General features: G+C 47.3%; 2 long non-coding RNA genes across 12 annotated transcripts in view; one reads left to right on the forward strand and one right to left on the reverse strand.

Annotated features, from left to right (window-relative positions):
• Nucleotides 1–493: 493 nt before the first annotated feature.
• The window catches only part of LOC118381112 (uncharacterized), a 34,479-nt gene continuing 7,052 nt past the window's right edge, over nt 494–27,920 (forward strand). For 4 of the 11 annotated variants that reach the window (XR_008077011.1, XR_008077012.1, XR_008077014.1 and 1 more), the window contains exons 1-6: nt 495–782; nt 2,993–3,085; nt 3,256–3,282; nt 3,773–3,899; nt 4,009–4,250; nt 4,502–4,846. This is a non-coding gene — a long non-coding RNA (uncharacterized LOC118381112). Of the gene's footprint in view, nt 783–2,992; nt 3,086–3,255; nt 3,283–3,772; nt 3,900–4,008; nt 4,251–4,501; nt 4,909–27,920 lie in introns of all 11 variants that reach the window. The other 7 variants (XR_008077015.1, XR_008077016.1, XR_008077020.1 and 4 more) reach the window with 4 other exon arrangements.
• Nucleotides 606–27,890, reverse strand: LOC127910965 (uncharacterized). Its single transcript, XR_008077022.1, has 3 exons — nt 27,757–27,890; nt 26,321–26,386; nt 606–747 (listed from the first exon to the last, which is right to left on the reverse strand). It is a non-coding gene; the product is annotated as an uncharacterized LOC127910965 (long non-coding RNA).

A 27,920-nucleotide genomic window follows, 5' to 3' on the forward strand; every position in this document is an offset into this window, starting at 1 on the left:
AACTAAACACCAGAAATATCCATTTAATTTTGAGAAATTTGTTTGGGATTCCTTCCATTTCAAAATAATTAATTAAAATGTATTTAAAATTGAAACCTGTAAAAAGTTCAGTTGTATAGTAGCCTAAATTAACATGGCATTATGCTAATGAGAAGCATCATTCCCCCAAAATATACAATATTACTTTTTTGTTTTACTTGAACTTTTGTGCAGTTGAACAGAAATGTACAAGATGTTGACAACATATTCTCCATCTTGTCTTTCTCCATCTAAAATGGAGGAGAATAAAGGACCTAAAAGCAATAATATTTAAAGCAGCTGATAACGACTTTATGGGATACATGTCTCTCTCCATCTGGACCTAAAATCAGAACATATTCAAAGCAACTGATAACTAATTAAAGTGTTACAATTGTTAAGGTCAGAGTAGTTGGAGAAAGACTGAAGGTCCATTGTCACAGGTCTGGTCAGAACAGTATTTAAAGGGTCACCTCTTCCAGCTTTAGTAGGCTCTGACCATCATAGAGAAGACCCTTCACTCTCTCCTCTCAACAGGGAAGACCCGTCACTCTCTCCTCTCAACAGGGAAGATCCTTCACTCTCTCCTCTCAACAGGGAAGACCCTTCACTCTCTCCTCTCAACAGGGAAGACCCTTCACTCACCTCTCAACAGGGAAGACCCTTCACTCTCTCCTCTCAACAGAGAAGACCCGTCACTCTCTCCTCTCAACAGGGAAGACCCTTCACCTCAACTCAAAATTCACTTGTCTGACTCTCTAGAGGTGAGCTCAACGTAATGGGGGAGCAGTGTGTCTTTTCATCAGTCTGTCTCACCTATATCTTTTAGTCAAGGGGAGAGTGGGGTATGTTCAGCCACTTTAGGGTAAGTGGCTGATGGTGTCCTGTTATGATGCTTGATAGGTCAAATTTTAATTCATGGAATGGGGGTGTGGTATATTGTATAAATAAAGTATGCCTACATTCAGATATAGATCTCTCTGTTCAATATCGCTCAGAGTTCCGTTTATTGACCAGTTGCATTTGAGGCAACTAAGCCCATTAAACTGGTCCGTGAGATTCTTGATATGATTATCAAGCTCAGACTCCACGACATCAGATAAAACCTTGTGTTCCCCTGCTACTCTATCATAGCCTCTCTTTATCAAGCTCAGACTTTTAGACAGGTGTATGTTCATATGATCAAGTTTGAAGTTGTATTGGTCATATGTACAGGATACACATGGTATACAAGTCCAATGACAGAATGCTTACTTGCAGGTTCCTTCTGGACAATGCAACAACAAACATAAATAATAAAATATATGAATATATACATAAAGTAGATGGTTCAGTAGAATAGAATAAACATTTTAACATATATATATAATACAGGAAGGCACAGTGCAGTATTTAACGATCATAAATAAGAGTCAGGTAGCAGCAGTTGTGATGTGTGTGAAGTATGAATGTGTGTGTGTGTGTGTATAAGTGTGTGTGGATGAGTGGATGTCTGTGTGGGAGTGCCTGAGTTCTAAAGTGTGGAGAATCAGAGCAGGTGGTCCGTCCAGTTGTGAAGAGTTCCTGGGGTGGCATGCGGGATTTCTTCAGCCGCCTTAGTCAGTAAAGGCGCTGTTGTGGCCTCTTGACAAGAGTGGTGGTGTTGCTGGTCCATATCAAGTCCTTGGTTATGGGGAAGCAGTGGAGGAAAAAGGACTTGAGTAAAAGTAAAGATACCTTGATAGAAAATTACTCAGGTAAAAGTGAAAGTCTTCCAGTAAAATACTACTTAAGTATAAGTCTAAAAGAATTTTGGTTTTAGATATATTTAAGTCTCAAAGTAAAAAATAATTGCTAAAATATACTTAAGTATCAAAAGAAAAAGTAAAGGTATAAATCATTTCAAATTCAGCAAACCAGATGGCACAATTATTTATTTACATTTTTTATGGAGAGCCCGGGTCAATCTCCAACACTCAGACATCATTTACATCCAATTTTCAAAATGTACATTTTAGGGTCAAGGAAAATTTGTGGAGTAAAAAGTACATTCTTTTCTTTAGGAACACTCAGACATCATTTACAAACAAAGCATGTGTGTTTAGTGAGTCTGCCAGATCAGAGGCAGTATGGATGACCAGGGATGTTCTCTTGATAAGTGCGTGAATTGGACAATTTTCCTGTCCTGCTAAGCATTCAAAATGTACATTTTAGGGTCAGGGAGAATTTGTGGAGTAAAAAGTACACTATTTTCTTTACGAAGGTAATGAAGTAAAAGTAAAACTTGAAAATATAAAAATACCCCCAAAAAACTACTAGATAATTACTCAAGTATTTTCACTTGAGTACTTTACACAACTGTGTAGATGATAAGGAAGTTAAAACTGCTGACTCTCTCTACTGCAGTCCCATTGATGTGGATCGTGGGCATGTTCCCTTCTCTGCTTCCTAAAGTCAACAATCATCTGTTTTGCAGATGTTGAGGGATGCCTGTTCCTCAATGCCTGTTCCTCCTCCCTATAGGCTGACTCGTTGTTGTTAGTTATTAGGGCTATTGCCGTGGTGTCGTTAGCAAACTTGATGATGGATTTGGTGACGCGCAAAGCCACGCAGTTGTGGTGGAACAGGGAGTTGGGCAGAGGGCTGAGGACACAACCCTGTGTTAAAAACGTTTTTGGGCTGTTTATAAAAACTATCTATTTTCACCAGTAATTTTGAGGTTGTGTTGTATTACTATAAATTTAGCAACACGTTCATGTTTCAATCACTGTCAGTCTGACATTTGACTGTAGCTCCTACAACTCTCAGATAACTCCATTAACTCCAGTGGTAAGCTACTGTACCCTATAGCTAGAAATGGGTTATTGAGATTCAAATGTCATTTGAAGAGTCATAGTTACAGTGGCCAAAATGAATGCGAAGACACTTAGTGCCCTCTGAAATTAACATGTGCTTGACTCCTCTTTAATTAGCATCTCTGTTTGATCCTGTCCAGCATTTCCCCTGGACAGCCATGAAGATGACAATAAAGCAGACCTTAACTTTGGCCATTTTGCTTTTTCAACTGACCATCTCGGTTGAAGGAGGGGTAAGTGACGTTAAATAAATAATCTCCTAATCTACTAGTATGATATATACCGTCTCGTTAGTAGGTATCAAACAAAAGTGAGAAACGCTTTTGCTAATTGAACATGTTATTTTAATTGAAAATAGTTACTGTTTTGTTATGAATCAATTGCCTCTCTGTTTTACGAACAGGGGCCTGGGTCTGTGCCGGTTCAACAGGTAAAACAACCAGAACTACAAACACTACATTATTGATTTACTGAATAATATGGCATACTGTGTGCTGGTAGTCCATTTAAAAACGAGTCATTCAAGTAATATCGTTACGATAATGCATTTGTAGTATTATTAATTTAGTTTATTATTATTAATTCACTTTTTAGAGAAAAGTTTCTGAAGTAATTAACAGTAAATTACTAACTGAACATGTTTTTATTTGAAAAGTAGTTTTTTGTTCTGAATATATAACTTGGGACTCCAACACACTTACACTTTGTGAAAATGTGCCATAATTGTCAGTTGCATTAGCATTATACATTGTCAATGAATACAGTGAAATTATTGCCTGCTCTGGGTGTAACTACTTTTTAAAATATATGGATTATGTGATTTACAGGCAAATATCAATGTAAATAGCAATTAGCGTCAGACAATTCAGGTATTACTTGTTCCTATAATGTTTCTATTTATTTATTTAATCATCTTTTAGTATAATTTTGGGGATATCATCAAATTTGATCGAACTGGGTTCAACCACTATGCAATTTGGGTGGGTGATGAAGTGTTTGGCGATCCCAACATAAGAAAAAATGGACAGAATATTTTTCACTTCCCAGGTAAGTTTAAAATATGAACAATATGAAACATGAGCCTATACAATCCAAAATATTATTATAAAGTCACCAATTACAAAAATGTCTGATTTCATTTCCATTTCTCTATCAGGTGAAGTAATCTCCACAGTTACAAAATGTGCCTTTGATTCACTGGATGCGGTTAAAGGCAGTAGTACCCCTGTGAAGGCCAATTATCTAGATGGAAAAGACCATTTTATTATCAGAACACGTAACGAGATGATTCAAGATATTCTGACCCTGAATAACGATTGTGGGAAATACTTTGTTATCGACAACAATTGTGAGCATATTGCCACAACTATTCGCTACGGTGAGGCTGTCTGCTTGCAGGTACGTGTGTTTATTTAATCAGACTCTGAAGAGGCTATACAACAACTGAAGTGTGTAGTGAACTTCCATTCCATCAAACACAAACTCTCTTTCTTGTCTTGACAACTGGATTTTGGGGGATTTTGGATATGGATCAATTTATTACTGAGCATATTTAAATGAGGTGAAGGCTCGCCATCAATGTAGCTAGAACCATGACGGCATTATGCTGAATTGCTGGCCTGACTTTTCTCTCCTTCAATGGTCCATAGCAAGGTTCCAATCTACTTACTGAAACTGTGGCGAGATTCTGCTGTGCTACCAATAGAGTTGCTGAAACACTCAAGAAGAATCAGAAGAGGGGGCGTGGCAGAAGAGGTCTTGGTCTCCTATAGGATGAAACCAGTGCCAACCAGGGTGCACCAGCTGCTTGAGTTCTAAACCTTTCAGATGTTCTCTCTCTCTTCCATCCTCTCTGTCTCTGTATGAAGTGAGGTCTAAACCTCTCAGATGTTCTCTCTCTCTCTTCCATCTTCTCTGTCTCTGTATGAGGTGAGCTCTAAACCTCTCAGATGTTCTCTCTCTATTCCATCCTCTCTGTCTCTGTATGAAGTGAGGTCTAAACCTCTCAGATGTTTTCTCTCTCTCTTCCATCCTCTCTGTCTCTGTATGAAGTGAGGTCTAAACCTCTCAGATGTTCTCTCTCTCTCTTCCATCCTCTCTGTCTCTGTCTCTGTATGAAGTGAGGTCTTAATAATAATAAAACATGAGCAAGAATTCTGTTTCCTGTCTGTTTTAATAAATGGGTAAGCCGTCAATTAAGAGTTACATTTTTTTAAATATGTTATAACTCACTTATTAACATTCATCTCGTGTTAATTGATTTATTGGTAATATGGTGTTTTACTGTAAGATGAGGAAATGTTGGAGACATTACTGTTAGCAGCACATGGACATGATTATCACTGATGTAATAGTTGAATCCCAACACCAGATGGCACACAATGTACAACCTAAAGACCTTTGGTCTCGTGCTCTTAAATTATATTCTGGACCTTTGTGCCAGTTTGACTGCATTTTTTAAATTCTTCCCTTCTAATCAGGGACTGATTTATACCTGGGACACCAGGTGGATGCAATTCATTATCAGGTAGAACAGAAAACCAGCAGCAATCTGGACCTCCAGGGTAGTTTTGGATACCCCTGGTCTAGTGTATTACAGTGGACTATTTATAATAAAACTACATGATAACTAATTGAGAACTAACTGATAACTAATCTATAACTAAATGAGAACTACCTGATAACTAATTATAACTAAGTGATAACTGCACAATCACTAATAGGTGATATGATGATAACTGCTAATATGAGCTAAGTACTATTGGATTCTAAATTGACCCCTGACCCACAGCCGCAGGAAGTTGTTTGGGGTTTTGGGGGGAGCTGAGGACTACTTTCCTGGAGTAATAAAGGGCCATTTCATAAAGTACAGAGGAGTAATGTTTCTCCACTTATACAGGAGTAATAAAGCCCCTCCCCCAAACAAGCCCTGCTTGTTATCTAATTTGTAAATCCTCTAAGAATGCTGGTGACATCACACGTATTCCACAGAGAGGACACACTCAGTTTGTGTTCACCTGTGAGTGCATGCGTATGTCTGTGTGTTAGCCATGCTCTTCTGTCAAGATTTGTCATCCAGTAGCCCAGTAAAGTCCCACTGGAAGGTGAAGGTTTTATGGAGGGTATACAGTAGGTATGATGGAGGGTCTACAGTAGGTATGATGGAGGGTATACAGTAGGTATTATGGAGGGTATACAGTAGGTATGATGGAGGGTATACAGTAGGTATGATGGAGGGTATACAGTAGGTATGATGGAGGGTCTACAGTAGGTATGATGGAGGGTATACAGTAGGTATGATGGAGGGTATACAGTAGGTATGATGGAGGGTATACAGTAGGTATGATGGAGGGTCTACAGTAGGTATGATGGAGGGTATACAGTAGGTATGATGGAGGGTATACAGTAGGTATGATGGAGGGTATACAGTAGGTATGAGGGAGGGTAAACAGTAGGTATGATGGAGGGTATACAGTAGGTATGATGGAGGATATACAGTAGGTATGATGGAAGGTACATAAGGTATGATGGAGGGAATACAGTAGGTATGATGGAAGGTATACAGTAGGTATGATGGAGGGTATACAGTAGGTATGATGGAGGGTATACAGTAGGCATGATGGAGGGTATACAGTAGGTATGATGGAGGGTATACAGCAGGTATGATGGAGGGTATACAGTAGGTATGATGGAGGGTATACAGTAGGTATAGGGGCTACAATAGGGGCTGTTACTGCATCAATGCCAGCTACAATAGGAGCTGTTACTGCATCAATGCCCTCTACAATAGGGGCTGTTACTGCATTAATGCCAGCTACAATAGGGGCCATTACTGCATCAATGCCCTCTACAATAGGGGCCGTTACTGCATCAATGCCAGCTACAATAGGAGCTGTTACTGCATCAATGCCCTCTACAATAGGGGCTGTTACTGCATCAATGCCCTCTACAATAGGGGTTGTTACTGCATCAATGCCCTCTACAATAGGGGTTGTTACTGCATCAATGCCCTCTACAATAGGGGTTGTTACTGCATCAATGCCCTCTACAATAGGGGCCGTTACTGCATCAATGCCAGCTACAATAGGAGCTGTTACTGCATCAATGCCAGCTACAATAGGAGCTGTTACTGCATCAATGCCCTCTACAATAGGAGCTGTTACTGCATCAATGCCAGCTACAATAGGGGTTGTTACTGCATCAATGCCCTCTACAATAGGGGTTGTTACTGCATCAATGCCCTCTACAATAGGGGTTGTTACAGCATCAATGCCAGCTACAATAGGGGTTGTTACTGCATCAATGCACTCTACAATAGGGGTTGTTACTGCATCAATGCCCTCTACAATAGGGGCTGTTACTGCATCAATGCCCTCTACAATAGGGGCCGTTACTGCATCAATGCCAGCTACAATAGGGGTTGTTACAGCATCAATGCCAGCTACAATAGGGGTTGTTACTGCATCAATGCACTCTACAATAGGGGTTGTTACTGCATCAATGCCAGCTACAATAGGAGCTGTTACTGCATCAATGCCATCTACAATAGGGGTTGTTACTGCATCAATGCCCTCTACAATAGGAGCTGTTACTGCATCAATGCCCTCTACAATAGGGGTTGTTACTGCATCAATGCCCTCTACAATAGGAGCTGTTACTGCATCAATGCCCTCTACAATAGGGGCTGTTACTGCATCAATGCCCTCTACAATAGGGGCTGTTACTGCATCAATGCCAGCTACAATAGGGGCTGTTACTGCATCAATGCCAGCTACAATAGGGGCCGTTACTGCATCAATGCCCGCTACAATAGGGCGCCCTGGAGGTTTTGTAACATTCTTGTGTAATTTCGGCAAAGTATAGAAAGTGGCAATTTTAGGGTGTTGAACAGCCAAAAAGTCATGTTCTTTTTTGGTTATCTGACTAGAACTGAAATACCCATCTAGGACAGTAAAGATAGTATTCTGTAATTGGGAAGAGGGGTCACTTCTGAGTTTCTTGTAAAAGGTGTTGTCAAGCAGCTGTCTATGACACTCATGTACATAAGCTGTCCTATCCATGAGTACAACCGACCCGCCCTTATCAGCAGGACGAATAAGGACTGACGTATCAGATTGTAAATCAAGCAAAGCCTGTTTTTCATCCTTAGGTAATTATGGAAAGATTTGGACTCCTGTTTGTTCTTAAGGAGATGAGCAACATCTTTTTCAACAAGTCTGCAATATGTCTCAATAGAGTGATTGTGATAGGCTGGAGGTATACAATAACTCTTGCTTCTAAAAGGAGTCGGAGTATGTGCAGGTGAGTAACCTACTGGTTCAATAGAAACATCAGGATTAGGGGAGGATGTTTCTAAACAACTTAAACATGTCTACCGATAAGAGCTCTCACTGTACAAGACACGGAAATCTAACATACTGTATGCCCAAGTGTGTAAAGTCATTTGGAGCCATAAGGCTGATTTCAATATCCAACATGATGGAAAAGCCTGCTATTCATTTCACTCTCAATACAACTGTCTATATTTGACCTTCTACTGTCTGCTATAACATTTACCGTCCTGCATATTTGCTATCGTTTTTCAGTTGGGTTTACAGCCACCAATCTACTGAAACCATTTGTCACACTTGACTGACCATTCATACTTCTGGAGAGTTTATCATCTGAATGTTTACACATAGTTAGATTTTATGTTATGTTAATTTGAAGAGTTTTCAAACGGAATAGTAAAATGACACTATCACCTATTCTCTCCCCTGTGGCGGTTTTCTGTTGGATTTGAATGTTTAACGATATGCATCTATAAGAGTCACAATGTCATGTTTCTAGCTCAATGTACTGATGTGATGTTTATTACTGAATGATTAAAACAAATAAAACATATACAAAAGAGGTAGAAAAGCACATTGAATAACCTATTTAATAAAAATGAGTTTAAAAACAAAATTGAATCAAAGAAGACAAGATATGATGCAACCAATTATCTGGGATCTCATGAGAGAGAACTACTCCACTCTTAGGTTCATCTATAGAGGGGTCTCAACTGACAGTAGTCAGATAAAACATGGAATTCTAAAACAAAATATGATATGGCACCAGCCATAATAGTTTAGGGAATATTTCATCATGTAAGAATTGCAGCCAAAGAACAAGTGATTTTTCTGCCGCTTGGGTAAGAGTGGAGTAGTTCTGCCGCTTGGGTAAGAGTGGAGTAGTTCTGCTGCTTGGGTAAGAGTGGAGTAGTTCTGCCGCTTGGGTAAGAGTGGAGTAGTTCTGCCGCTTGGGTAAGAGTGGAGTAGTTCTGCCGCTTGGGTAAGAGTGGAGTAGTTCTGCCGCTTGGGTAAGAGTGGAGTAGTTCTGCTGCTTGGGTAAGAGTGGAGTAGTTCTGCTGCTTGGGTAAGAGTGGAGTAGTTCTGCTGCTTGGGTAAGAGTGGAGTAGTTCTGCCGCTTGGGTTGGGTAAGAGTGGAGTAGTTCTGCCGCTTGGGTAAGAGTGGAGTAGTTCTGCGCTTGGGTAAGAGTGGAGTAGTTCTGCTGCTTGGGTAAGAGTGGAGTAGTTCTGCTGCTTGGGTAAGAGTGGAGTAGTTCTGCCGCTTGGGTAAGAGTGGAGTAGTTCTGCGCTTGGGTAAGTGGAGTAGCTTGGGTAAGAGTGGAGTAGTTCTGCTGCTTGGGTAAGAGTGGAGTAGTTCTGCTGCTTGGGTAAGAGTGGAGTAGTTCTGCTGCTTGGGTAAGAGTGGAGTAGTTCTGCTGCTTGGGTAAGAGTGGAGTAGTTCTGCTGCTTGGGTAAGAGTGGCCGCTTGGGTAAGTAGTTCTGCCGCTTGGGTAAGAGTGGAGTAGTTCTGCTGCTTGGGTAAGAGTGGAGTAGTTCTGCCGCTTGGGTAAGAGTGGAGTAGTTCTGCTGCTTGGGTAAGAGTGGAGTAGTTCTGCTGCTTGGGTAAGAGTGGAGTAGTTCTGCTGCTTGGGTAAGAGTGGAGTAGTTCTGCTGCTTGGGTAAGAGTGGAGTAGTTCTGCTGCTTGGGTAAGAGTGGAGTAGTTCTGCTGCTTGGGTAAGAGTGGAGTAGTTCTGCTGCTTGGGTAAGAGTGGAGTAGTTCTGCTGCTTGGGTAAGAGTGGAGTAGTTCTGCTGCTTGGGTAAGAGTGGAGTAGTTCTGCTGCTTGGGTAAGAGTGGAGTAGTTCTGCTGCTTGGGTAAGAGTGGAGTAGTTCTGCCGCTTGGGTAAGAGTGGAGTAGTTCTGCTGCTTGGGTAAGAGTGGAGTAGTTCTGCCGCTTGGGTAAGAGTGGAGTAGTTCTGCTGCTTGGGTAAGAGTGGAGTAGTTCTGCTGCTTGGGTGGAAGAGTGGAGTAGTTCTGCTGCTTGGGTAAGAGTGGTAGTTCTGCCGCTTGGGTAAGAGTAGTAGTTCTGCCGCTTGGGTAAGAGTGGAGTAGTTCTGCTGCTTGGGTAAGAGTGGAGTAGTTCTGCTGCTTGGGTAAGAGTGGAGTAGTTCTGCTGCTTGGGTAAGAGTGGAGTAGTTCTGCTGCTTGGGTAAGAGTGGAGTAGTTCTGCTGCTTGGGTAAGAGTGGAGTAGTTCTGCGCTTGGGTAAGAGTGGAGTAGTTCTGCTGCTTGGGTAAGAGTGGAGTAGTTCTGCTGCTTGGGTAAGAGTGGAGTAGTTCTGCCGCTTGGGTAAGAGTGGAGTAGTTCTGCTGCTTGGGTAAGAGTGGGTAGTTCTGCCGCTTGGGTAAGAGTGGAGTAGTTCTGCTGCTTGGGTAAGAGTGGAGTAGTTCTGCTGCTTGGGTAAGAGTGGAGTAGTTCTGCTGCTTGGGTAAGAGTGGAGTAGTTCTGCTGCTTGGGTAAGAGTGGAGTAGTTCTGCTGCTTGGGTAAGAGTGGAGTAGTTCTGCCGCTTGGGTTCTGCCGCTTGGGTAAAAGGAGTAGTTCTGCTGCTTGTGGTAAGAGTGGAGTAGTTCTGCTGCTTGGGTAAGAGTGGAGTAGTTCTGCCGCTTGGGTAAGAGTGGGAGTAGTTCTGCTGCTTGGGTAAGAGTGGAGTAGTTCTGCTGCTTGGGTAAGAGTGGAGTAGTTCTGCTGCTTGGGTAAGAGTGGAGTAGTTCTGCTGCTTGGGTAAGAGTGGAGTAGTTCTGCTGCTTGGGTAAGAGTGGAGTAGTTCTGCGCTTGGGTAAGAGTGGAGTAGTTCTGCTGCTTGGGTAAGAGTGGAGTAGTTCTGCTGCTTGGGTAAGAGTGGAGTAGTTCTGCTGCTTGGGTAAGAGTGGAGTAGTTCTGCTGCTTGGGTAAGAGTGGAGTAGTTCTGCTGCTTGGGTAAGAGTGGAGTAGTTCTGCTGCTTGGGTAAGAGTTCTGCCGCTTGGGTGGAGTAGTTCTGCTGCTTGGGTAAGAGTGGAGTAGTTCTGCTGCTTGGGTAAGAGTGGAGTAGTTCTGCTGCTTGGGTAAGAGTGGAGTAGTTCTGCTGCTTGGGTAAGAGTGGAGTAGTTCTGCTGCTTGGGTAAGAGTGGAGTAGTTCTGCTGCTTGGGTAAGAGTGGAGTAGTTCTGCTGCTTGGGTAAGAGTGGAGTAGTTCTGCTGCTTGGGTTGGGTAAGAGTGGAGTAGTTCTGCTGCTTGGGTAAGAGTGGAGTAGTTCTGCTGCTTGGGTAAGAGTGGAGTAGTTCTGCTGCTTGGGTAAGAGTGGAGTAGTTCTGCTGCTTGGGTAAGGTAAGCCGCTTGGGTAAGAGTGGAGTAGTTCTGCTGCTTGGGTAAGAGTGGAGTAGTTCTGCTGCTTGGGTAAGAGTGGAGTAGTTCTGCTGCTTGGGTAAGAGTGGAGTAGTTCTGCTGCTTGGGTAAGAGTGGAGTAGTTCTGCTGCTTGGGTAAGAGTGGAGTAGTTCTGCTTGGGTAAGAGTGGAGTAGTTCTGCTGCTTGGGTAAGAGTGGAGTAGTTCTGCTGCTTGGGTAAGAGTGGAGTAGTTCTGCCGCTTGGGTAAGAGTGGAGTAGTTCTGCTGCTTGGGTAAGAGTGGAGTAGTTCTGCCGCTTGGGTAAGAGTGGAGTAGTTCTGCTGCTTGGTAAGAGGTAAGAGTGGAGTAGTTCTGCCGCTTGGGTAAGAGTGGAGTAGTTCTGCTGCTTGGGTAAGAGTGGAGTAGTTCTGCTGCTTGGGTAAGAGTGGAGTAGTTCTGCTGCTTGGGTAAGAGTGGAGTAGTTCTGCTGCTTGGGTAAGAGTGGAGTAGTTCTGCTGCTTGGGTAAGAGTGGAGTAGTTCTGCCGCTTGGGTAAGAGTGGAGTAGTTCTGCTGCTTGGGTAAGAGTGGAGTAGTTCTGCTGCTTGGGTAAGAGTGGAGTAGTTCTGCTGCTTGGGTAAGAGTGGAGTAGTTCTGCTGCTTGGGTAAGAGTGGAGTAGTTCTGCCGCTTGGGTAAGAGTGGAGTAGTTCTGCTGCTTGGGTAAGAGTGGAGTAGTTCTGCTGCTTGGGTAAGAGTGGAGTAGTTCTGCTGCTTGGGTAAGAGTGGAGTAGTTCTGCCGCTTGGGTAAGAGTGGAGTAGTTCTGCCGCTTGGGTAAGAGTGGAGTAGTTCTGCTGTTCTGCTGCTGGGTAAGAGTGGGTAGTTCTGCTGCTTAAGAGTGGAGTAGTTCTGCTGCTTGGGTAAGAGTGGAGTAGTTCTGCTGCTTGGGTAAGAGTGGAGTAGTTCTGCTTGCTTGGGTAAGAGTGGAGTAGTTCTGCCGCTTGGGTAAGAGTGGAGTAGTTCTGCTGCTTGGGTAAGAGTGGAGTAGTTCTGCTGCTTGGGTAAGAGTGGAGTAGTTCTGCTGCTTGGGTAAGAGTGGAGTAGTTCTGCCGCTTGGGTAAGAGTGGAGTAGTTCTGCCGCTTGGGTAAGAGTGGAGTAGTTCTGCTGCTTGGGTAAGAGTGGAGTAGTTCTGCCGCTTGGGTAAGAGTGGAGTAGTTCTGCTGCTTGGGTAAGAGTGGAGTAGTTCTGCTGCTTGGGTAAGAGTGGAGTAGTTCTGCTGCTTGGGTAAGAGTGGAGTAGTTCTGCTGCTTGGGTAAGAGTGGAGTAGTTCTGCGCTTGGGTAAGAGTGGAGTAGTTCTGCTGCTTGGGTAAGAGTGGAGTAGTTCTGCTGCTTGGGTAAGAGTGGAGTAGTTCTGCCGCTTGGGTAAGAGTGGAGTAGTTCTGCTGCTTGGGTAAGAGTGGAGTAGTTCTGCTGCTTGGGTAAGAGTGGAGTAGTTCTGCTGCTTGGGTAAGAGTGGAGTAGTTCTGCCGCTTGGGTAAGAGTGGAGTAGTTCTGCTGCTTGGGTAAGAGTGGAGTAGTTCTGCTGCTTGGGTAAGAGTGGAGTAGTTCTGCTGCTTGGGTAGAGTGGAGTAGTTCTGCTGCTTGGGTAAGAGTGGAGTAGTTCTGCTGCTTGGGTAAGAGTGGAGTAGTTCTGCCGCTTGGGTAAGAGTGGAGTAGTTCTGCTGCTTGGGTAAGAGTGGAGTAGTGTAAGAGTAGTTCTGCTGCTTGGGTAAGAGTGGAGTAGTTCTGCTGCTTGGGTAAGAGTGGAGTAGTTCTGCCGCTTGGGTAAGAGTGGAGTAGTTCTGCTGCTTGGGTAAGAGTGGAGTAGTTCTGCTGCTTGGGTAAGAGTGGAGTAGTTCTGCCGCTTGGGTAAGAGTGGGTAAGAGTAGTTCTGCTGCTTGGGTAAGAGTGGAGTAGTTCTGCTGCTTGGGTAAGAGTGGAGTAGTTCTGCCGCTTGGGTAAGAGTGGAGTAGTTCTGCTGCTTGGGTAAGAGTGGAGTAGTTCTGCCGCTTGGGTAAGAGTGGAGTAGTTCTGCTGCTTGGGTAAGAGTGGAGTAGTTCTGCTGTTCTAGTTCTGCTGCTTGGGTAAGAGTGGAGTAGTTCTGCCGCTTGGGTAAGAGTGGAGTAGTTCTGCTGCTTGGGTAAGAGTGGAGTAGTTCTGCTGCTTGGGTAAGAGTGGAGTAGTTCTGCTGCTTGGGTAAGAGTGGAGTAGTTCTGCTGCTTGGGTAAGAGTGGAGTAGTTCTGCTGCTTGGGTGGAGTAGTTCTGAGTGGAGTAGTTCTGCCGCTTGGGTAAGAGTGGAGTAGTTCTGCCGCTTGGGTAAGAGTGGAGTAGTTCTGCTGCTTGGGTAAGAGTGGAGTAGTTCTGCTGCTTGGGTAAGAGTGGAGTAGTTCTGCCGCTTGGGTAAGAGTGGAGTAGTTCTGCTGCTTGGGTAAGAGTGGAGTAGTTCTGCTGCTTGGGTAAGAGTGGAGTAGTTCTGCCGCTTGGGTAAGAGTGGAGTAGTTCTGCCGCTTGGGTAAGAGTGGAGTAGTTCTGCCGCTTGGGTAAGAGTGGAGTAGTTCTGCTGCTTGGGTAAGAGTGGAGTAGTTCTCGCTTGGGTAAGAGTGGAGTAGTTCTGCCGCTTGGGTAAGAGTGGAGTAGTTCTGCTGCTTGGGTAAGAGTGGAGTAGTTCTGCTGCTTGGGTAAGAGTGGAGTAGTTCTGCCGCTTGGGTAAGAGTGGAGTAGTTCTGCGCTTGGGTAAGAGTGGAGTAGTTCTGCTGCTTGGGTAAGAGTGGAGTAGTTCTGCCGCTTGGGTAAGAGTGGAGTAGTTCTGCTGCTTGGGTAAGAGTGGAGTAGTTCTGCTGCTTGGGTAAGAGTGGAGTAGTTCTGCTGCTTGGGTAAGAGTGGAGTAGTTCTGCCGCTTGGGTAAGAGTGGAGTAGTTCTGCTGCTTGGGTAAGAGTGGAGTAGTTCTGCGGCTTGGGTGGAGTGGAGTAGTTCTGCTGCTTGGGTAAGAGTGGAGTAGTTCTGCTGCTTGGGTAAGAGTGGAGTAGTTCTGCTGCTTGGGTAAGAGTGGAGTAGTTCTGCGGCTTGGGTAGAGTGGAGTAGTTCTGCCGCTTGGGTAAGAGTGGAGTAGTTCTGCTGCTTGGGTAAGAGTGGAGTAGTTCTGCTGCTTGGGTAAGAGTGGAGTAGTTCTGCCGCTTGGGTAAGAGTGGAGTAGTTCTGCCGCTTGGGTAAGAGTGGAGTAGTTCTGCTGCTTGGGTAAGAGTGGAGTAGCTTGGAGTAGTTCTGTAGTTCCGCTTGGGTAAGAGTGGAGTAGTTCTGCCGCTTGGGTAAGAGTGGAGTAGTTCTGCTGCTTGGGTAAGAGTGGAGTAGTTCTGCCGCTTGGGTAAGAGTGGAGTAGTTCTGCTGCTTGGGCTTAAGAGTGGAGTAGTTCTGCCGCTTGGGTAAGAGTGGAGTAGTTCTGCCGCTTGGGTAAGAGTGGAGTAGTTCTGCTGCTTGGGTAAGAGTGGAGTAGTTCTGTAAGAGTGGAGTAGTTCGCGCTTGGGTAGAGTGGAGAGTGGGTAAGAGTGGAGTAGTTCTGCCGCTTGGGTAAGAGTGGAGTAGTTCTGCCGCTTGGGTAAGAGTGGAGTAGTTCTGCCGCTTGGGTAAGAGTGGAGTAGTTCTGCCGCTTGGGTAAGGTGAGTAGTTCTGCTGCTTGGGTAAGAGGAGTAGTTCTGCTGCTTGGGTAAGAGTGGAGTAGTTCTGCCGCTTGGGTAAGAGTGGAGTAGTTCTGCTGCTTGGGTAAGAGTGGAGTAGTTCTGCTGCTTGGGTAAGAGTGGAGTAGTTCTGCCGTAAGAGTGGAGTAGTTCTGCCTGCTTGGGTAAGAGTGGAGTAGTTCTGCTGCTTGGGTAAGAGTGGAGTAGTTCTGCCGCTTGGGTAAGAGTGGAGTAGTTCTGCCGCTTGGGTAAGAGTGGAGTAGTTCTGCTGCTTGGGTAAGAGTGGAGTAGTTCTGCCGCTTGGGTAAGAGTGGAGTAGTTCTGCTGCTTGGGTAAGAGTGGAGTAGTTCTGCCGCTTGGGTAAGGTAAGAGTGGAGTAGTTCTGCTGCTTGGGTAAGAGTGGGTAGTAGTTCTGCCGCTTGGGCAAGAAGAGTGGAGTAGTTCTGCCGCTTGGGTAAGAAGAGTGGAGTAGTTCTGCTGCTTGGGTAAGAGTAGGCTGCTTGGGTAGTTCTGCTGCTTGGGTAAGAGTGGAGTAGTTCTGCTGCTTGGGTAAGAGTGGAGTAGTTCTGCTGCTTGGGTAAGAGTGGAGTAGTTCTGCCGCTTGGGTAAGAGTGGAGTAGTTCTGCTGCTTGGGTAAGAGTGGAGTAGTTCTGCTGCTTGGGTAAGAGTGGAGTAGTTCTGCCGCTTGGGTAAGAGTGGAGTAGTTCTGCCGCTTGGGTAAGAGTGGAGTAGTTCTGCCGCTTGGGTAAGAGTGGAGTAGTTCTGCTGCTTGGGTAAGAGTGGAGTAGTTCTGCTGCTTGGGTAAGAGTGGAGTAGTTCTGCCGCTTGGGTAAGAGTGGAGTAGTTCTGCCGCTTGGGTAAGAGTGGAGTAGTTCTGCTGCTTGGGTAAGAGTGGAGTAGTTCTGCTGCTTGGGTAAGAGTGGAGTAGTTCTGCCGCTTGGGTAAGAGTGGAGTAGTTCTGCTGCTTGGGTAAGAGTGGAGTAGTTCTGCTGCTTGGGTAAGAGTGGAGTAGTTCTGCCGCTTGGGTAAGAGTGGAGTAGTTCTGCTGCTTGGGTAAGAGTGGAGTAGTTCTGCTGCTTGGGTAAGAGTGGAGTAGTTCTGCTGCTTGGGTAAGAGTAAGAGGAGTAGTTCTGCTGCTTGGGTAAGAGTGGAGTAGTTCTGCTGCTTGGGTAAGAGTGGAGTAGTTCTGCCGCTTGGGTAAGAGTGGAGTAGTTCTGCCGCTTGGGTAAGAGTGGAGTAGTTCTGCCGCTTGGGTAAGAGTGGAGTAGTTCTGCTGCTTTGGGTAAGAGTGGAGTAGTTCTGCTGCTTGGGTAAGAGTGGGGTAAGAGTGGAGTAGTTCTGCTGCTTGGGTAAGAGTGGAGTAGTTCTGCTGCTTGGGTAAGAGTGGAGTAGTTCTGCCGCTTGGGAGAGGAGTAGTTCTGTTCTGTTCTGCTTGGGTAAGAGTGGAGTAGTTCTGCCGCTTGGGTAAGAGTGGAGTAGTTCTGCCGCTTGGGTAAGAGTGGAGTAGTTCTGCTGCTTGGGTAAGAGTGGAGTAGTTCTGCTGCTTGGGTAAGAGTGGAGTAGTTCTGCTGCTTGGGTAAGAGTGGAGTAGTTCTGCCGCTTGGGTAAGAGTGGAGTAGTTCTGCCGCTTGGGTAAGAGTGGAGTAGTTCTGCCGCTTGGGTAAGAGTGGAGTAGTTCTGCTGCTTGGGTAAGAGTGGAGTAGTTCTGCTGCTTGGGTAAGAGTGGAGTAGTTCTGCCGCTTGGGTAAGAGTGGAGTAGTTCTGCTGCTTGGGTAAGAGTGGAGTAGTTCTGCTGCTTGGGTAAGAGTGGAGTAGTTCTGCTTGGGTAAGAGTGGAGTAGTTCTGCTTGGGTAAGAGTGGAGTAGTTCTGCCGCTTGGGTAAGAGTGGAGTAGTTCTGCCGCTTGGGTAAGAGTGGAGTAGTTCTGCTGCTTGGGTAAGAGTGGAGTAGTTCTGGGTAAGAGTGGAGTAGTTGCTTGGGTAAGAGTGGAGTAGTTCTGCCGCTTGGGTAAGAGTGGAGTAGTTCTGCCGCTTGGGTAAGAGTGGAGTAGTTCTGCCGCTTGGGTAAGAGTGGAGTAGTTCTGCTGCTTGGGTAAGAGTGGAGTAGTTCTGCTGCTTGGGTAAGAGTGGAGTAGTTCTGCTGCTTGGGTAAGAGTGGAGTAGTTCTGCTGCTTGGGTAAGAGTGGAGTAGTTCTGCTGCTTGGGTAAGAGTGGAGTAGTTCTGCTGCTTGGGTAAGAGTGGAGTAGTTCTGCTGCTTGGGTGGGTAAGAGTGGAGTAGTTCTGCTGCTTGGGTAAGAGTGGAGTAGTTCTGCCGCTTGGGTAAGTAGTTCTGCCGCTTGGGTGGAGTAGTTCTGCTGCTTGGGTAAGAGTGGAGTAGTTCTGCTGCTTGGGTAAGAGTGGAGTAGTTCTGCTGCTTGGGTAAGAGTGGAGTAGTTCTGCTGCTTGGGTAAGAGTGGAGTAGTTCTGCTGCTTGGGTAAGAGTGAGTAGGCTTGGGTAAGAGTGGAGTAGTTCTGCTGCTTGGGTAAGAGTGGAGTAGTTCTGCCGCTTGGGTAAGAGTGGAGTAGTTCTGCCGCTTGGGTAAGAGTGGAGTAGTTCTGCTGCTTGGGTAAGAGTGGAGTAGTTCTGCTGCTTGGGTAAGAGTGGAGTAGTTCTGCCGCTTGGGTAAGAGTGGAGTAGTTCTGCCGCTTGGGTAAGAGTGGAGTAGTTCTGCCGCTTGGGTAAGAGTGGAGTAGTTCTGCTGCTTGGGTAAGAGTGGAGTAGTTCTGCTGCTTGGGTAAGAGTGGAGTAGTTCTGCTGCTTGGGTAAGAGTGGAGTAGTTCTGCTGCTTGGGTAAGAGTGGAGTAGTTCTGCTGCTTGGGTAAGAGTGGAGTAGTTCTGCCGCTTGGGTAAGAGTGGAGTAGTTCTGCCGCTTGGGTAAGAGTGGAGTAGTTCTGCCGCTTGGGTAAGAGTGGGTAGTTCTGCTGCTTGGGTAAGAGGAGTAGTTCTGCCACTTGGGTAAGAGTGGAGTAGTTCTGCCGCTTGGGTAAGAGTGGAGTAGTTCTGCCGCTTGGGTAAGAGTGGAGTAGTTCTGCCGCTTGGGTAAGAGTGGAGTAGTTCTGCCGCTTGGGTAAGAGTGGAGTAGTTCTGCTGCTTGGGTAAGAGTGGAGTAGTTCTGCCGCTTGGGTAAGAGTGGAGTAGTTCTGCTGCTTGGGTAAGAGTGGAGTAGTTCTGCTGCTTGGGTAAGAGTGGAGTAGTTCTGCCGCTTGGGTAAGAGTGGAGTAGTTCTGCCGCTTGGGTAAGAGTGGAGTAGTTCTGCCGCTTGGGTAAGAGTGGAGTAGTTCTGCTGCTTGGGTAAGAGTGGAGTAGTTCTGCCGCTTGGGTAAGAGTGGAGTAGTTCTGCCGCTTGGGTAAGAGTGGAGTAGTTCTGCTGCTTGGGTAAGAGTGGAGTAGTTCTGCCGCTTGGGTAAGAGTGGAGTAGTTCTGCCGCTTGGGTAAGAGTGGAGTAGTTCTGCTGCTTGGGTAAGAGTGGAGTAGTTCTGCCACTTGGGTAAGAGTGGAGTAGTTCTGCCACTTGGGTAAGAGTGGAGTAGTTCTGCCACTTGGGTAAGAGTGGAGTAGTTCTGCCACTTGGGTAAGAGTGGAGTAGTTCTGCCGCTTGGGTAAGAGTGGAGTAGTTCTGCCGCTTGGGTAAGAGTGGAGTAGTTCTGCCACTTGGGTAAGAGTGGAGTAGTTCTGCCGCTTGGGTAAGAGTGGAGTAGTTCTGCCGCTTGGGTAAGAGTGGAGTAGTTCTGCCGCTTGGGTAAGAGTGGAGTAGTTCTGCCGCTTGGGTAGTTCTGCTGCTTGGGTAAGAGTGGAGTAGTTCTGCCGCTTGGGTAAGAGTGGAGTAGTTCTGCCGCTTGGGTAAGAGTGGAGTAGTTCTGCCGCTTGGGTAAGAGTGGAGTAGTTCTGCCGCTTGGGTAAGAGTGGAGTAGTTCTGCCGCTTGGGTAAGAGTGGAGTAGTTCTGCTGCTTGGGTAAGAGTGGAGTAGTTCTGCTGCTTGGGTAAGAGTGGAGTAGTTCTGCCGCTTGGGTAAGAGTGGAGTAGTTCTGCCGCTTGGGTAAGAGTGGAGTAGTTCTGCTGCTTGGGTAAGAGTGGAGTAGTTCTGCTGCTTGGGTAGAGAGTAGTTCTGTAGTTCTGTTCGCTTGGGTAAGAGTGGAGTAGTTCTGCTGCTTGGGTAAGAGTGGAGTAGTTCTGCCGCTTGGGTAAGAGTGGAGTAGTTCTGCTGCTTGGGTAAGGTGGAGTAGTTCTGCTGCTTGGGTAAGAGTGGAGTAGTTCTGCTGCTTGGGTAAGAGTGGAGTAGTTCTGCTGCTTGGGTAAGAGTTCTGCCGCTTGGGTAAGTGGAGTAGTTCTGCTGCTTGGGTAAGAGTGGAGTAGTTCTGCCGCTTGGGTAAGAGTGGAGTAGTTCTGCTGCTTGGGTAAGAGTGGAGTAGTTCTGCTGCTTGGGTAAGAGTGGAGTAGTTCTGCTGCTTGGGTAAGAGTGGAGTAGTTCTGCCGCTTGGGTAAGAGTGGAGTAGTTCTGCCGCTTGGGTAAGAGTGGAGTAGTTCTGCTGCTTGGGTAAGAGTGGAGTAGTTCTGCTGCTTGGGTAAGAGTGGAGTAGTTCTGCCGCTTGGGTAAGAGTGGAGTAGTTCTGCCGCTTGGGTGGAAGAGTGGAGTAGTTCTGCCGCTTGGGTAAGAGTGGAGTAGTTCTGCCGCTTGGGTAAGAGTGGAGTAGTTCTGTCGCTTGGGTAAGAGTGGAGTAGTTCTGCTGCTTGGGTAAGAGTGGAGTAGTTCTGCCGAGTAGTTCTGGGTAAGAGTGGAGTAGTTCTGCTGCTTGGGTAAGAGTGGAGTAGTTCTGCCGCTTGGGTAAGAGTGGAGTTCTGCTGCTTGGGTGGAGTAGTTCTGCCGCTTGGGTAAGAGTGGAGTAGTTCTGCCGCTTGGGTAAGAGTGGAGTAGTTCTGCTGCTTGGGTAAGAGTGGAGTAGTTCTGCCGCTTGGGTAAGAGTTCTGCCGCTTGGGTGGAGTAGTTCTGCTGCTTGGGTAAGAGTGGAGTAGTTCTGCTGCTTGGGTAAGAGTGGAGTAGTTCTGCTTGGGTAAGAGTGGAGTAGTTCGCTTGGGTAAGAGTGGAGTAGTTCTGCTGCTTGGGTAAGAGTGGAGTAGTTCTGCTGCTTGGGTAAGAGTGGAGTAGTTCTGCTGCTTGGGTAAGAGTGGAGTAGTTCTGCCGCTTGGGTAAGAGTGGAGTAGTTCTGCCGCTTGGGTAAGAGTGGAGTAGTTCTGCCGCTTGGGTAAGAGTGGAGTAGTTCTGCTGCTTGGGTAAGAGTGGAGTAGTTCTGCCGCTTGGGTAAGAGTGGAGTAGTTCTGCCGCTTGGGTAAAGAGTGGAGTAGTTCTGCCGCTTGGGTGAGAGCTTGGGGAGTAGTTCTGCTGCTTGGGTAGAGAGTGGAGTAGTTCTGCCGCTTGGGTAAGAGTGGAGTAGTTCTGCCGCTTGGGTAAGAGTGGAGTAGTTCTGCCGCTTGGGTAAGAGTGGAGTAGTTCTGCCGCTTGGGTAAGAGTGGAGTAGTTCTGCTGCTTGGGTAAGAGTGGAGTAGTTCTGCCGCTTGGGTAAGAGTGGAGTAGTTCTGCTGCTTGGGTAAGAGTGGAGTAGTTCTGCCGCTTGGGTAAGAGTGGAGTAGTTCTGCCGCTTGGGTAAGAGTGGAGTAGTTCTGCCGCTTGGGTAAGAGTGGAGTAGTTCTGCCGCTTGGGTAAGAGTGGAGTAGTTCTGCCGCTTGGGTAAGAGTGGAGTAGTTCTGCCGCTTGGGTAAGAGTGGAGTAGTTCTGCTGCTTGGGTAAGAGTGGAGTAGTTCTGCCGCTTGGGTAAGAGTGGAGTAGTTCTGCCGCTTGGGTAAGAGTTCTGCTGCTTGGGTAAGAGTGGAGTAGTTCTGCCGCTTGGGTAAGAGTGGAGTAGTTCTGCTGCTTGGGTAAGAGTGGAGTAGTTCTGCCGCTTGGGTAAGAGTGGAGTAGTTCTGCTGCTTGGGTAAGAGTGGAGTAGTTCTGCTGCTGTAGTTTGGGTAAGAGTGGAGTAGTTCTGCCGCTTGGGTAGAGTGGAGTAGTTCTGCCGCTTGGGTAAGAGTGGAGTAGTTCTGCTGCTTGGGTAAGAGTGGAGTAGTTCTGCCGCTTGGGTAAGAGTGGAGTAGTTCTGCCGCTTGGGTAAGAGTGGAGTAGTTCTGCCGCTTGGGTAGTTCTGCTGCTTGGGTAAGAGTGGAGTAGTTCTGCCGCTTGGGTAAGAGTGGAGTAGTTCTGCCGCTTGGGTAAGAGTGGAGTAGTTCTGCCGCTTGGGTAAGAGTGGAGTAGTTCTGCCGCTTGGGTGCTTGGGTAAGAGTGGAGTAGTTCTGCCGCTTGGGTAAGAGTGGAGTAGTTCTGCCGCTTGGGTAAGAGTGGAGTAGTTCTGCCGCTTGGGTAAGAGTGGAGTAGTTCTGCCGCTTGGGTAAGAGTGGAGTAGTTCTGCCGCTTGGGTAAGAGTGGAGTAGTTCTGCCGCTTGGGTAAGAGTGGAGTAGTTCTGCCGCTTGGGTAAGAGTGGAGTAGTTCTGCCGCTTGGGTAAGAGTGGAGTAGTTCTGCCGCTTGGGTAAGAGTGGAGTAGTTCTGCCGCTTTGGGGGAGTGGAGTAGTTCTGCCGCTTGGGTAAGAGTGGAGTAGTTCTGCCGCTTGGGTAAGAGTGGAGTAGTTCTGCCGCTTGGGTAAGAGTGGAGTAGTTCTGCTGCTTGGGTAAGAGTGGAGTAGTTCTGCCGCTTGGGTAAGAGTGGAGTAGTTCTGCCGCTTGGGTAAGAGTGGAGTAGTTCTGCCGCTTGGGTAAGAGTGGAGTAGTTCTGCTGCTTGGGTGGAGTGGAGTAGTTCTGCCGCTTGGGTAAGAGTGGAGTAGTTCTGCTGCTTGGGTAAGAGTGGAGTAGTTCTGCCGCTTGGGTGGAGTGGAGTAGTTCTGCCGCTTGGGTAAGAAGAGCTTGGGGAGTAGTTCTGCTGCTTGGGTAAGAGTGGAGTAGTTCTGCCGCTTGGGTAAGAGTGGAGTAGTTCTGCCGCTTGGGTGGAAGAGGAGTAGTTCTGCCGCTTGGGTGGAGTGGAGTAGTTCTGCCGCTTGGGTAAGAGTGGAGTAGTTCTGCCGCTTGGGTAAGAGTGGAGTAGTTCTGCTGCTTGGGTAAGAGTGGAGTAGTTCTGCCGCTTGGGTAAGAGTGGAGTAGTTCTGCCACTTGGGTGGAGTGGAGTAGTTCTGCCGCTTGGGTAAGAGTGGAGTAGTTCTGCCGCTTGGGTAAGAGTGGAGTAGTTCTGCCGCTTGGGTAAGAGTGGAGTAGTTCTGCCGCTTGGGTAGGAGTGGAGTAGTTCTGCCGCTTGGGTGGAGTGGAGTAGTTCTGCCGCTTGGGTAAGAGTGGAGTAGTTCTGCCGCTTGGGTAAGAGTGGAGTAGTTCTGCCGCTTGGGTGGAGTGGAGTAGTTCTGCCGCTTGGGTGGAGTGGAGTAGTTCTGCCGCTTGGGTGGAGTGGAGTAGTTCTGCCGCTTGGGTAAGAGTGGAGTAGTTCTGCCACTTGGGTGGAGTGGAGTAGTTCTGCCGCTTGGGTAAGAGTGGGTAGTTCTGCCACTTGGGTGGAGTGGAGTAGTTCTGCCGCTTGGGTAAGAGTGGAGTAGTTCTGCCACTTGGGTAAGAGTGGAGTAGTTCTGCCGCTTGGGTAAGAGTGGAGTAGTTCTGCCACTTGGGTAAGAGTGGAGTAGTTCTGCCGCTTGGGTAAGAGTGGAGTAGTTCTGCCGCTTGGGTAAGAGTGGAGTAGTTCTGCCGCTTGGGTAAGAGTGGAGTAGTTCTGCCGCTTGGGTAAGAGTGGAGTAGTTCTGCCGCTTGGGTAAGAGTGGAGTAGTTCTGCCGCTTGGGTAAGAGTGGAGTAGTTCTGCCGCTTGGGTGGAGTGGAGTAGTTCTGCCGCTTGGGTAAGAGTGGAGTAGTTCTGCCGCTTGGGTAAAAGTGGAGTAGTTCTGCCGCTTGGGTGGAGTGGAGTAGTTCTGCCGCTTGGGTAAAAGTGGAGTAGTTCTGCCGCTTGGGTGGAGTGGAGTAGTTCTGCCGCTTGGGTAAGAGTGGAGTAGTTCTGCCGCTTGGGTAAGAGTGGAGTAGTTCTGCCGCTTGGGTAAGAGTGGAGTAGTTCTGCCGCTTGGGTAAGAGTGGAGTAGTTCTGCCGCTTGGGTAAGAGTGGAGTAGTTCTGCCGCTTGGGTAAGAGTGGAGTAGTTCTGCCGCTTGGGTAAGAGTGGAGTAGTTCTGCTGCTTGGGTAAGAGTGGAGTAGTTCTGCCGCTTGGGTGGAGTGGAGTAGTTCTGCCGCGTGGGTAAGAGTGGAGTAGTTCTGCCGCTTGGGTAAGAGTGGAGTAGTTCTGCTGCTTGGGTGGAGTGGAGTAGTTCTGCCGCTTGGGTAAGAGTGGAGTAGTTCTGCTGCTTGGGTAAGAGTGGAGTAGTTCTGCTGCTTGGGTGGAGTGGAGTAGTTCTGCCGCTTGGGTAAGAGTGGAGTAGTTCTGCTGCTTAGGTAAGAGTGGAGTAGTTCTGCCGCTTGGGTAAGAGTGGAGTAGTTCTGCCGCTTGGGTAAGAGTGGAGTAGTTCTGCCGCTTGGGTGGAGTGGAGTAGTTCTGCCGCTTGGGTGGAGTGGAGTAGTTCTGCCGCTTGGGTAAGAGTGGAGTAGTTCTGCCGCTTGGGTAAGAGTGGAGTAGTTCTGCCGCTTGGGTAAGAGTGGAGTAGTTCTGCCGCTTGGGTGGAGTGGAGTAGTTCTGCCGCTTGGGTAAGAGTGGAGTAGTTCTGCCGCTTAGGTAAGAGTGGAGTAGTTCTGCCGCTTGGGTGGAGTGGAGTAGTTCTGCCGCTTAGGTAAAAGTGGAGTAGTTCTGCCGCTTGGGTGGAGTGGAGTAGTTCTGCCGCTTGGGTAAGAGTGGAGTAGTTCTGCCGCTTGGATAAGAGTGGAGTAGTTCTGCCGCTTGGGTAAGAGTGGAGTAGTTCTGCCGCTTGGGTGGAGTGGAGTAGTTCTGCCGCTTGGGTAGAGTGGAGTAGTTCTGCCGCTTGGGTAAGAGTGGAGTAGTTCTGCCGCTTGGGTAAGAGTGGAGTAGTTCTGCCGCTTGGGTGGAGTGGAGTAGTTCTGCCGCTTGGGTAAGAGTGGAGTACTTCTGCCGCTTGGGTAAGAGTGGAGTAGTTTTGCCGCTTGGGTGGAGTGGAGTAGTTCTGCCGCTTGGGTGGAGTGGAGTAGTTCTGCCGCTTGGGTAAGAGTGGAGTAGTTCTGCCGCTTAGGCAAGAGTGGAGTAGTTCTGCCGCTTGGGTGGAGTGGAGTAGTTCTGCCGCTTGGGTAAGAGTGGAGTAGTTCTGCCGCTTGGGTAAGAGTGGAGTAGTTCTGCCGCTTGGGTAAGAGTGGAGTAGTTCTGCCGCTTGGGTAAGAGTGGAGTAGTTCTGCCGCTTGGGTAAGAGTGGAGTAGTTCTGCCGCTTGGGTAAGAGTGGAGTAGTTCCGCCGTTTGGGTAAGAGTGGAGTAGTTCTGCCTGCTTAGGTAAGAGTGGAGTAGTTCTGCCGCTTGGGTAAGAGTGGAGTAGTTCCATCACAAGAATAAATACAGTGCCCTGCGAAAGTATTCGGCCCCCTTGAACTTTGCGACCTTTTGCCACATTTCTGGCTTCAAACATAAAGATATAAGACTGTATTTTTTTGTGAAGAATTAACAACAAGTGGGACACAATCATGAAGTGGAACGACATTTATTGGATATTTCAAACTTTTTTAACAAATCAAAAACTGAAAAATTGGGCGTGCAAAATGAACCCTCATCTAATTAGTCATGTCTCATGGGTATTAAGCCAATCAGCTGTAGCTCAGTTGGTAGAGCATGGCGCTTGTAACGCCAGGGTAGTGGGTTCAATCCCCGGGACCACCCATACGTAGAATGTATGCACACATGACTGTAAGTCGCTTTGGATAAAAGCGTCTGCTAAATGGCATATATTATTATATTATTACTTCTGGGGAGGAGTCAGGTAATCTCATCAGTTCCTCTGTGTTCTTGATTCTAGAGTGAAAGTTGTAACACGTTAATCTGTATGTATGTGAAGGATCAATATCACCACACCAATGTCCAATTGAGTTATAGAGTGGTGATGAACAGAACACAAAGTAACATATCATATTATTGTTCTGTATACTGACAACCTGTGTATGATAGTATATATATATATAGTGTATATATATAGTGTATATAAATAGTGTATATAGATAGTGTATATAAATAGTGTATATAGATAGTGTATATAGATAGTGTATATAAATAGTGTATATAAATAGTGTATATAAATAGTGTATATAGATAGTGTATATAAATAGTGTATATAAATAGTGTATATAAATAGTGTATATAGATAGTGTATATAAATAGTGTATATAGATAGTGTATATAGATAGTGTATGTAAATAGTGTATATAGATAGTGTATATAGATAGTGTATATAAATAGTGTATATAAATAGTGTATATAAATAGTGTATATAAATAGTGTATATAGATAGTGTATATAAATAGTGTATATAAATAGTGTATATAAATCTCCACCTGGGCCTCCACCTGCACCATCACGTCTCTCTCCACCTGGGCCTCCACCTGCACCATCATGTCTCTCTCCACCTGGGCCTCCACCTGCACCATCATGTCTCTCTCCACCTGGGCCTCCACCTGCACCATCATGTCTCTCTCCACCTGGGCCTCCACCTGCACCATCACGTCTCTCTCCACCTGGGCCTCCACCTGCACCATCATGTCTCTCTCCACCTGGGCCTCCACCTGCACCATCATGTCTCTCTCCACCTGGGCCTAATATCAGAACACATTCAAAGCAGCTGATAACTAGTTCACGTGTTATATTTGTTAAGGTCAGAGTAGCTGGAGGAAGACTAAGGCTCCATTGTCACGGGTCTGGTCAGAACAGTATTTAAAGGGTCACATCTCCCAGTTTCAGAAGACTGACCATCACAGAGAAGATCCTTCACTCTCTCCTCTCAACAGAGAAGACCCTTCACTCTCTCCTCTCAACAGGGAAGACCCTTCACTCTCTCCTCTCAACAGGGAAGACCCTTCACTCTCTCCTCTCAACAGGGAAGACCCTTCACTCTCTCCTCTCAACAGGGAAGACCCTTCACTCTCTCCTCTCAACAGGGAAGACCCTTTCACTCTCTCCTCTCAACAGGGAAGACCCTTCACTCTCTCCTCTCAACAGGGAAGACCCTTCACTCTCTCCTCTCAACAGGGAAGACCCTTCACTCTCTCCTTCAACAGGGAAGACCCTTCACTCTCTCCTCTCAACAGGAAGACCCTTCACCCTCTCAACAGGGAAGACCCTTCACTCTCTCCTCTCAACAGGGAAGAGCCTTCACTCTCTCCTCTCAACAGGGAAGACCCTTCACTCTCTCCTCTCAACAGGGAAGACCCTTCACTCTCTCCTCTCAACAGGAAGACCCTTCACTCTCTCCTCTCAACAGGGAAGACCCTTCACTCTCTCCTCTCAACAGGGAAGACCCTTCACTCTCTCCTCTCAACAGGGAAGACCCTTCACTCTCTCCTCTCAACAGGGAAGACCCTTCACTCTCTCCTCTCAACAGGGAAGACCCTTCACTCTCTCCTCTCAACAGGGAAGACCCTTCACTCTCTCCTCTCAACAGGGAAGACCCTTCACTCTCTCCTCTCAACAGGGAAGACCCTTCACTCTCTCCTCTCAACAGGAAGAGCCTTCACTCTCTCCTCTCAACAGGGAAGACCCTTCACTCTCTCCTCTCAACAGGGAAGACCCTTCACTCTCTCCTCTCAACAGGGAAGACCCTTCACTCTCTCCTCTCAACAGGGAAGACCCTTCACTCTCTCCTCTCAACAGGGAAGAGCCTTCACTCTCTCCTCTCAACAGGGAAGACCCTTCACTCTCTCCTCTCAACAGGGAAGACCCTTCACTCTCTCCTCTCAACAGGGAAGACCCTTCACTCTCTCCTCTCAACAGGGAAGACCCTTCACTCTCTCCCTCTCAACAGGGAAGACCCTTCACTCTCTCCTCTCAACAGGGAAGACCCTTCACTCTCTCTTCAACAGGGAAGACCCTTCACTCTCTCCTCTCAACAGGGAAGACCCTTCACTCTCTCCTCTCAACAGGAAGAGCCTTCACTCTCTCCTCTCAACAGGGAAGAGCCTTCACTCTCTCCTTCAACAGGGAAGAGCCTTCACTCTCTCCTCTCAACAGGGAAGACCCTTCACTCTCTCCTCTCAACAGGGAAGACCCTTCACTCTCTCCTCTCAACAGGGAAGACCCTTCACTCTCTCCCTCTCAACAGGGAAGACCCTTCACTCTCTCCTCTCAACAGGGAAGACCCTTCACTCTCTCCTCTCAACAGGGAAGACCCTTCACTCTCTCCTCTCAACAGGGAAGACCCTTCACTCTCTCCTCTCAACAGGGAAGACCCTTCACTCTCTCCTCTCAACAGGGAAGACCCTTCACTCTCTCCTCTCAACAGGGAAGACCCTTCACTCTCACCTCTCAACAGGGAAGACCCTTCACTCTCTCCTCTCAACAGGGAAGACCCTTCACTCACCTCTCAACAGGGAAGACCCTTCACTCTCTCCTCTCAACAGGGAAGACCCTTCACTCTCTCCTCTCAACAGGGAAGACCCTTCACTCTCTCCTCTCTCAACAGGGAA

The sequence above is a fragment of the Oncorhynchus keta genome, chromosome 23 (assembly GCF_023373465.1).
Source record: "Oncorhynchus keta strain PuntledgeMale-10-30-2019 chromosome 23, Oket_V2, whole genome shotgun sequence".
Lineage (NCBI taxonomy): Eukaryota > Metazoa > Chordata > Actinopteri > Salmoniformes > Salmonidae > Oncorhynchus > Oncorhynchus keta.